The 9,119-nt window shown below is 46.7% G+C and overlaps 1 long non-coding RNA gene across 1 annotated transcript in view; it reads right to left on the bottom strand.

Moving 5' to 3' along the window:
* LOC102370550 overlaps positions 1-4,538 on the bottom strand; it is a 24,771-nt gene extending 20,233 nt beyond the window's left edge. Inside the window, exons 1-2 of the long non-coding RNA XR_324160.1 lie at positions 4,505-4,538; positions 1,839-1,980 (exon numbers count right to left, since the gene is read on the bottom strand). This is a non-coding gene — a long non-coding RNA (uncharacterized LOC102370550). The remainder of the gene's footprint in view (positions 1-1,838; positions 1,981-4,504) is intronic.
* Positions 4,539-9,119: the final 4,581 nt, after the last annotated feature.

Genomic DNA, 9,119 nt, shown 5'->3' on the forward strand with positions numbered 1-9,119 from the left:
ATACAACCCGGGGTCTGTTCCCCGCCTGCAACCCACTGGTTGCGCTAGTGCCCTCTTCTGGGGCTCGTCATGCCCCCTCTGGGGTAATATGGCACTCCCCCTCTTTGGGGCTCGCCGTGCCCGCCTCGGGCTTCTCAATAAACCGATACGGCGCTCCCCCTCTTTGGGGCTTGCCGTGCCCGCCTCGGGCTTCTCAGTACTGCCCCACTCTGGGGCTGGGGTCTATGTACCCCGTATACAACCCGGGGTCTGTTCCCCGCCCGCAACCCACTGGTTGCGCTCAGGGGCCCCACACCTCTGGGGTCCCTATGAGGCCTCCTCCAACCCCTACAGCCTCACCCAAGCCTCCGGTCTAATATGCAAGCCTGAACATAAACTAGAGCCTCCTGGCTAAACCATAGTGCCCAATCCTCTCAGGGCTATAGTGAGCTGTACTTGCAAGTCAGGCTTCTTGCTATATCTCGGCCGAGGGAGCTCCTGCCTCTCCGGTTGCTGCCTGGTCTTAGCCCTGGGCTTTATAAGGGCCAGGCCCTGCCTCCTACAGGCAGCTGGTTCCCCTTAGCTGCCCCGGCAACCTGCAGCTGGGCTTGTTACCCTGGCGACACTCCGCTGGGCTCGTTATGACCTGCCAGGGCTCTGTCTCTCTCCCTGGTAGTTTCTCCCCCTCTAGGAGCAGAGCACCGAGGTGCTCTGCAACAGACTGTTTTAAGGTTGACCCTAAATAGAAATGCAGAATACAACGAGAACCCACATAGCACAAACAATGCACATGCTGTATTTCATGTCACCAAAACATTACAGAAAATAATTTGATCAGTGCTTCAGTCATATGAAGAGCTGGGCTGGTTTTGTCACATTATTATTTGCATTCTAGGTGTTTCTGCTATGTTATTGGGTTTAAGCCCTTCCTGGATTAGGACAGAATATTTTGTATAATTGAACATAATGTAGTTTAATACATTCCCATCTTGGGTAGATCTCATGTCAGTAGCAGGCAATAAGATTGGGCAATCTACTGCTTCAGTCAACAAACTCTCTCTCCTGTGTAACAATTTTTGCCAATTAATATGAGTAATCACTTACAAGTTTCCCCAGTTAACCAATTAACTACAGCTGATGTTTTGCATTCCCAAGTCCATTGGGTTTATGGGTCCATGAATTCTTGCAGAGGGAATGCATGCCTCAAACCATAAGGAGGGACCTACCCAAAGTGTGACAGAAGTTCATGGTACAGCAACACCTTTACTCTTGCTCTTTTCGCCTTGCCCCCTCTCCCTCCCACTTCTGTGGGGCTGAGAGGCAAAACCTGTGGCATTAGTTGCCTCTTAGCCACTCAGTGGTGGGGGAGGCGAAGCACAGCAAAAAGCTACATTAAAGGCGCCACAAACTGCCACTGTGAATTAGGTAGGTCCCTAATGATAAGCAGGAATAAAAAGACAGTTTATGGCAAACACAGTTCTCCTTCCTCCCAAAAAGTGAAGGCAGAAATAAAATGACTCAAGGTACTGGTGTGGGTAAAAGTGGTTTCTGTGCTGAGAAGCACTGATTATATTTTGAAACAGAATAAAACTGTGAATTAGATACAATCAACAGATTCATTGAAAAAAATTAAGCGTAGATTCTTATGTTCACATTCAATTAATACCTTTCACTATCTCCCAGTTTGCCCTTCTCTGTTCTGGAAACATGATATGACTGACTGTCATCCCCATCTATCTTTAAATGTTTTCATGCATGTAGATTGAATCTTTTATGGTTGTAGGCTTCTAGACTCAGCAATATTATACTATGGCAAACATTATTTTATTATAGCATGACAGCATTGTTCATTCACCTACCTTCAATTGCGAAGAAGTAGTGCATGTTCTTACCCTCTGGTGAAAGTAAACGGTTCAGGAAACCCTTGAAAAAGAATCCTTCATAAGAAATTTTGGCTGATCAGGATTCTAGCCAAGGAGAAAACCAGTGATGTAAAATGAGCTGAAAACAGGAAAAATCAAAGATTAAAATAAGACCTTCAGTAGTGCTCAATCTACCTACTCATAATGACAACCTAGACAAAATTGTGTCATGGGTGTTACCCATGAGCTGAATTTTATTGCAAGGAGCTCTGAGAAGGACAAAGTTGTGGGGACTGATCATAACCTCTACAAGGGAAAGGGTGGGTCACTTGTAAACCAAGATCTCTTTGGAATGCAAGAGAATGAGTGGATACCAGATGGGACACCATGGACAACCCTTGAGTGGGGACTTCAGGAAGGAAATATCTTTCTTGCATCACATTAAATCAATATTTAATACAAATGGTATTAAATACCATGATAAACACCTGTTTTGTATTTCTAGGCACCTAATGGCTCAATATATTTTTTATCAGATGGTTTAGGTTAATCATCTGTGCCTACAAGATGAGATGCCACAAGCTGACATAGTTTCTAGACACTAAGGTATAAAGTGAATTAAATATATATAATGTAACATTCTGTTCTTTCCTGGTCCTCTAAGTGAACATATTTCATTGTTTACAGGGCATTTGGGCCACATATGTCCATAGGAAGTGTACTCCTGGATGTTTAGTTGTATGCAAATGAACTACATAGTGGCACAGACTGGCAGGAAGATGAGAAAGAAACTCCATGTCTTTTTCCCCTAAGCATGTGAGTGACCGCTACTTAACTGAGAACCAGAGAATTTGGATTCTATGCTCCTTTCACTCATAGGGGGCTTGGACCTGGGAATCTTTGACTGTTTAGCATAGAACCCAGACCATTGCAGCATAGTTTAACCCTTCTCTCAGGACATGGTTGCCCTGGGCAGCCCTGAGGGAGATATGCGAGAGATCTGTTGGGTCAGGAGGATAGGAACAAGCCAGAGGGGTGTGGCTGAGTGAGTGGGGCCCTGGGGTCTAACCAAGATTGCTGCCAGTAGAGCAGAAATTTTCACTTATACCACCCATCTGCAAATTTTTTTTTCCAATTACCATATCAGTGACTTAACTTCCAAAACGAGTGCTGGAGAAGAGAATGAATAATGAATGATATGGTGATGTGGGGATTAGAATGATGGAACACCCATAATCAACCCCACTCTGAGTGAGGGTATCTGAGGACTTCCAGCTTCCCAGATGAGTGTCCTAGCCACTTAGCTATGGGGGCAAAGTAGGGATGGATATGCTTGCATATGAACAAAGAAACAGCCCTTCTACATTCTTTAGGACCCTGGCATGTGTTCATTTAATGCAACAATGGGATCTGATCCCTGACTTCAGTAATTGTGCTTCATATCATGCCATATGGGTCTTAATCATGACATTACTACTTGTCAGTGCAGGGAATTGTGATCCCAGGCTCCCTTTGACTTAGTGTCTCTAGCTTCTGTGAGGACTGCACTGGAGCTGGTTTCAGGAACCCATGTACCAGGATGTCAGAAAACTGTGTGTGCAACCCAGCTGCACTCACATTTTTATATAAGGTCCCAATACACTGCATTTCTGAGCTTGGAGAAAGGTTTCCCAATCTTGGGGCCACCATTGGGACCTTTTAGACCATGGGAACATATGTGCAGTCCAGATTTAAAACTGCACACACATTTTTATGAGTCCTGGAGCAAGGGATCCCAAGGATCAGAGAACTTCTCCTTGATCCCAGGATCCCCATGGCTGGGATGTGTCAAGTGCCTTGATATACAGCTCCCATGGGGATGTTAGGCAAGGAAGTCAGCCTGATAGGTCATAGAGAGCCCTGCCTTGCTGCTTATCGCAACCTAGCATAGCATTTGCCTTGCTCTGCAGCTCCCACTGAAGCTGAAGAGCAATGTGCATTCTTGGGCTGGGTCATAAGTGAGCCCCACAACCTGGCACCCCAGCCTAGCTGATGAACTTTGTAGCCTAGCACTTAGCCTATCTCTACTCAGTTATAGGTCTTAATTCCTTTAAATAAAGCATTTTGTGCCTCACTGTGCATCACTCACCCTTATTGTGGCCCTACTGACCTAGTTGTGGGCATATTGGCCCTAGTTGTGCCTTAGAACCACTAATTATGGCCTCCAGTACACCCTATAGTGCCATACCCATGCCTTGTGGGTTTTACTCTAACTCTAATTATCAGATCATGTGGCCTTGCATGGTCTTCATCTCTGACCTTTGCAGGTCTTACCTTTGGAGGGCTGTTCCTGTCTGTGAGATTTCCTGGGCCCCTGGCTCTATCTTGGCCTCAGCCCATCTGGCACCATTTACCCTACTTTAGCTACTGCCTCCTCAGACCATTGAGTTCTTGACCCTAGCAGGGCTCAAAGCAAAGAGTGCCTCCCAGGCTCCCAACCATCCCTGTAGCCACACCAAAGCCTCCAGTCAAAAAAACACCAACATAAAACAACCAGTCCCCATTTCAAACCTAAATCCATAACTTGGGTATATTATGAAGAACCCTATCTCTAATCAAATGTCTCCTTCCCTGTCTTCAGGGTACCATCCTAGGTCTGAAGCTTCCCTTCAGCATCAGCTCACCCAATGAAAAGCTTCTCTCCTTTAGATATCAGGACCAGACTGAGCTTACTAACCTTAGATCTGGGTTTATCTACTCTAGGGCCCCACCCCTTCCAGTCACCTGTCTAGTCCTCAGCAGCAGGCACAGGGATTTCCCTTCAGTAAATTAGCAAGCCTGTACCCTTCTGCTGCCGTCTATCTACCAGCTGTACAAGTTCTTCTTAACTACTTTGTAGGGCAGCTTCCTCCCAAGTAGTTATCTGTAGCCTTGTGGCTCTTAGCTTTGTGCTCCTTCAACTCCCTACTTTCTAGCATCTAGCCCTGATTCAGCTGCCTGCAAATTATAATCCTATCATGCTGCTCTCCTGCTCTTTTAAAGCAACTTGGGATAAAGATGCCTGTGACAGGCTTCCTTTCATTCAACATCCCATGCAAGGTAGAGCTATCAATGAAGTCTTGACATGCATGGCAGGGCTATCCTGTCCCATGTTCAATTTAAAGTATAATTGAAACAAGCCATAGACATGTTACACATTTTTTGTGGAATAGTTTTGTGGTCAGATTCCCATTGTGTCATGCCATTACTTCCCTGAACATGTGGCAGCATTACTATTTATGGTGCAATTAACTTATTAATAGCATCTTAAAACTGTCATGGGCCTAGAGTAGCATTTTTGCAAGCTCCATTTTCAGAGGTCTAAGGTCACTACACATGAACAAAGGGTATGCAAACATAGGGCAGCTGGTCAGACAGTTGCACTGTCCTACTCCATCATCACACATAATTGTCCATGTCCAGGAACAGAACTCTCCTAGATACACAAGTGCCATAAATCACTGGTGTATACGAATAGGTGAACTGATAAAGACTACTGAAATTTCTTTGTTTTTTTTGGAAATTATCTGGTTCATGATGACAACACTGACAACTATGAAATAGATGTTTGGAGAGAAAAAAAAATCCAGAATAGTAGCTGAAACATCATTGATTGTCTTGCTTTCCAAAAATCACTCATGAAAGTGGGAACACTATAGGGCTCTTAATTTCCTGAGGCAAAGAAAAGCTTCTAAATTTTATTTTCATTTTCCACTGTCAATGCTCACTTCAGTTCCTACTATATATAATATTCTATCACTGTAATTTCTTGTCCTTTTTTATATTTGAAGTATTTTCTCAGCTTTGAACTCTCAAAGAGTTATAAGGGCAGGTAAGGTAACTGTCAAAGTGAGTTAGGTTGTGAAGCACTTTTTAAAAATGCACCAGGTGCCTAAATACCTTTGAAATATCTAGTTATGAATCAATTGTCCAAGATCAAAACAGTATGTGGCATTCAGCTGAGAAATCAGCAAAGGTTTCTTGCTCACAGTTCATCTTGCCTCTCCTGGTGTCCATATTCTGCGGAGTAAAGGCAGGCAAATATAACACTAGAAGACATTAACATAAAGAAAGCAGGCCATCTAGGCTTTGATCTACCTTACAGTCCCTGAAAGTTCTATGATTAAATTTAAGACTGGCAGAAACTGACACAATTTTTACTGATTTCACTACACTTACACTTGCTTACAGGCACTTTTTAGTCCTGTCCTTCTTGTTCCTCACCCAGCATCTTTTTTTCTCCCCTGTCATTCCTCACTTTCTTATAGTCCTTTCCCATCTTCTCTCTCATCCAACTATCTCTTTTACTTCCCTTTTATCCATGCCTTAAAGATACTCTTTTCCCATTCCTTCTCTCTACTTTTGTCAAACCTTTACTTTCTGCTTTTTGTTTCCCTCCTTACAGTAGCAATGTCTCAATCCAGTTAATCATTTGAGCGAGCATTTAATAACACAGTTGTTTTATCCCTTTTCCTAAAGTATATGTGTTTTTTTTTTCCAGCTTTTGAGCTATACTCATTTTAATACAGCTTGAACAAGTATTCTTACCTTTTCCAAATGTTTTGGGTCAAGTTCTCTGCTTATTGAGTTCAATGCAACAGCTTTAACGTTCATCAGCTGCTACTTGGCCCATAATCTGTTGTGAATTCTGCTTCCTATTTCTACATTTTCTTCTGCCTAACACTCACTTCTTACTGGAAGTGGGGTAGGGGTTAATCAGAACTTATTTATTCATTTAACAAAGGCAACTATATCAATACCATTATAGCATCATAACACAGTGCTGAAAAAGACCAAATAAAAAAGCCTTTCATTCAATTAATTTTATTAAATATGACCTCTTCATGAAAAGATTCAGGTGAAATCACTCTTGGGCAGAGTCAGTAGTTTAACCATGTCTGAAGATTATCAAGAAACTTGAATCTCAGAGCACATCCACACATGCAGGCATGTGAGCTTGCAGCAGCTCCAATAGGAGCAGCACAAATTTCAGCCGGGACCCCAGCGGCTGAGCCTGTACTCCACCCTTATCCCATGAGCCACTGGGGACCTTAGCTGGTGGCTCCTCCATGGAGCCATTGCCACAGGCGTGTATGTGGTGAGCTGCATGGACACTCTGGTCTCCTGCTTCTTCTGCGGGCAGACGGAGACCCTGCTGCAAATGACACTTGAGCACCAGGCAGCAGCCCCTCCACCTCCACCTCTACAACCTCCTCCTGAGGTTCTGGTTGAACTTCACCCTCCACCTTTTTGTTTTTGGTGGCCCCATCCGCAGCCCTATCAAGTCCTGGGACCTCCTGGTCAACCTCCTCCATAGAGCCTGCATACCTCTCAGTCCCCATGGTCCTCAGAGGTGAGCTACTTTTATTTATTGACTGCAGCTGCACCCGCCAGTCTGCCAGCAAGATACAGCTTGCATTGGACTGCTGGGGAGATTTTGACAGCATCCTTGCCACTGAGGGGGTGCTGGCAGGGGAAGGCAAGGGGTCAAAAAGCTGCCATGCCCAGATCTATAGGCAGGCCTGCAGTTTTGCAGACACCCTCTATACTTATGAGAGGGTGCTGTGCAAGCTGGCAGCCCCACACTGGGCATTGAGATGCACAATGCCTCTGCTAGACCATCTACTCCACCGCCCCCCACCATGAGGTCATGGGCTGTGAGGTCATTTAAGATTGCAGCCCTCAAAGTCCATGGTTGCAGGAAGGGTTTCCGGAGATGCTGGGTGCTCTCCTTGCTTCAGGAGTGGGGGTACCCAGTGGTATTATTGAAGGAGACCCTGATGACTCTGGCCAATGAGCCTAATTGGTGGCTGGAGTGGGGAGGCAGGGTCTTTTTTAGTCATCTCTTGGCCACCTCTTGTGGTGTGGCAACCCTGTTCTCCCCAGGCCTGCAGCCAGAGGTTCTCCAAGACACTGAGGTGATGCCGGGCCTGCTGCACCTCTGGGTCCAAGTGTAGGGGCTGGTCTTGAACCTTCTGAATGTGTACTCCCCTATGAGAGACTCGGAGTTGGTGGATTTTTTCCACCAAGTGGCCACTTACATCGGCACCCACAATCCTCACAAGTGCCTGGTTCTTTGTTGGGATTTTAATGTGACACATGAGACCGATCGGGCAAGGAGCGGAACCAGGCCACCATGGGTGTCCTCAGGGAGATCCTTTTGAACTACTGCCTGGTGGATGTCTGGCATGCCTGTTATCGTACCAACCTCCTGCCTTCACCTATGTGAGGGTGGGGGAGGAGCAGGCATACCTCTCCTGGTTGGACCAGGTTTATATCTCTTCGCTGCACTTTGCTCAGGCCCACTCCTCTGGCATCCGGCCAACCCCTTTCAGTGATCACCACCTTGTCTGGGCCCAGGCCACACTAGGGCCTGGGCATCCAAGGCCGGCCTACTGGCTGAAGAAGTGGGATTCAGGGAGACCTTCTGGGAGTTCTGGCTGGCCTGGTGAGAGAAATGGGCAACTTTCCCCTTCGCTCAGAGATGGTAGGATGTGGGAAAGGTGCGCATCTGTCTTTTTTTCTGCAGCTACACTTGGGGGCACACCCGGCACAGGGAGGCAATCTAGGATCAACTCGAGTAGGAAGTGCTACAGCTGGAGAGGTGCCTGGCCACCAACCCAATCAATCCGTCCCTCTGTGGAGAGTGTCGGGAGAGGTGGGAAGAGCTTCATGCTCTGGAAGACCACCGAGCCCATAGTGCATTTGTCCACTCATGCATCCAGCTCCTTTGGGAGATGGACCATGGCTCCCACTTCTACTATGCCCTGGAAGGAAAGTGAGGGGCTAATAAGTATATCATCTGCCTTCTGGCAGGTGATGGCACCCATCGCACAGATCCAGGGGAGATGCACCAGTGCACACAGACCTTCTATGAAGAGCTCTTTTCCCTGGATCCAACCGACACTGAAGCCTGTCAGACGCTGTGGGAGGGACTCCCACAGGTCAGCGTGGGTGACCAGGACTGGCTAGAGGCTCCTTTCACTCTGGCTGAGTTTTCAGCCACTCTCCACCTGATGCCTGGCAACAAGGTGTCGGGCATTGATGGGCTGACCATGGACCGATGGGCTGACCGATGGGTGGCCAGTGGGCTGAACAGCGGGTAGCCGGTGGGCTCATGACGGGTGATCAACGGGTGGCCGGTGGGCTCACCAGACCTTCTGGGACATCCTCGGCCCAGAATTTGCAGTGGTCTGGGCTGAATCTGAGGGAAGTGGGGAACTCCCCCTGTCACCCTGGAGGGCCATGCTGACCCTCCTG

This window comes from Alligator sinensis, unplaced genomic scaffold (genome assembly GCF_000455745.1).
Source record: "Alligator sinensis unplaced genomic scaffold, ASM45574v1 scaffold244_2, whole genome shotgun sequence".
Classification (NCBI taxonomy): Eukaryota; Metazoa; Chordata; order Crocodylia; family Alligatoridae; genus Alligator; species Alligator sinensis.